The sequence below is a fragment of the Sinocyclocheilus grahami genome, unplaced genomic scaffold, assembly GCF_001515645.1.
Source record: "Sinocyclocheilus grahami isolate Dianchi unplaced genomic scaffold, SAMN03320097.WGS_v1.1 scaffold1833.1, whole genome shotgun sequence".
In the NCBI taxonomy this organism is placed as follows: domain Eukaryota; kingdom Metazoa; phylum Chordata; class Actinopteri; order Cypriniformes; family Cyprinidae; genus Sinocyclocheilus; species Sinocyclocheilus grahami.
In genome coordinates, this window is record NW_015507012.1 from 69,866 (window position 1) to 70,425 (window position 560).

Below are 560 nucleotides of genomic sequence, written 5' to 3' on the forward strand. Positions count from 1 at the left end.
GTGCCCATCCATAAAAAAAAGTGCCTCACACGGCTCCAGGGGGTGAACAAAGGCCTTCTGAAGCGAATCGATGCGGTTTTGTAAGAACCGGAGCTGAACCGGAGCTGCGTCCGTGTACAACAGTGAGCGCAAGCTAGATTAAAGAGATTATTACGTTTTGAATATGGATATTGTTCTTACAAAAATGCATCGATTCGCTACAGAAGGCCTTTGTTCACCCCCCAGAGCCGTGTGAGACACTTTTTTTTATGGATGGGTGGTTTTTATTTCAGGTCTTTTGAACCGAAGCACTGCAACACCCGCTGAGTGCAACGATAGAGCTTGAAAGATCAAAGACAATTTTTAATATAACTCCGACTGGATTCGTCTGAAAGAAGAAAGTCATATACACCTAGGATGCATCGGGGGTGAGTAAAACGCAGCCTAATTTTAATTTTTGGGTGAACTAACCCTTTAACTATTAGTGTGTTTTTGTGTGTTACATGAGGAGGATAATTCAGCACCTCCAACGGTAAATGTAACGTAGCTGTAAATTGGTGGTATATTTTAAATTGTGTACT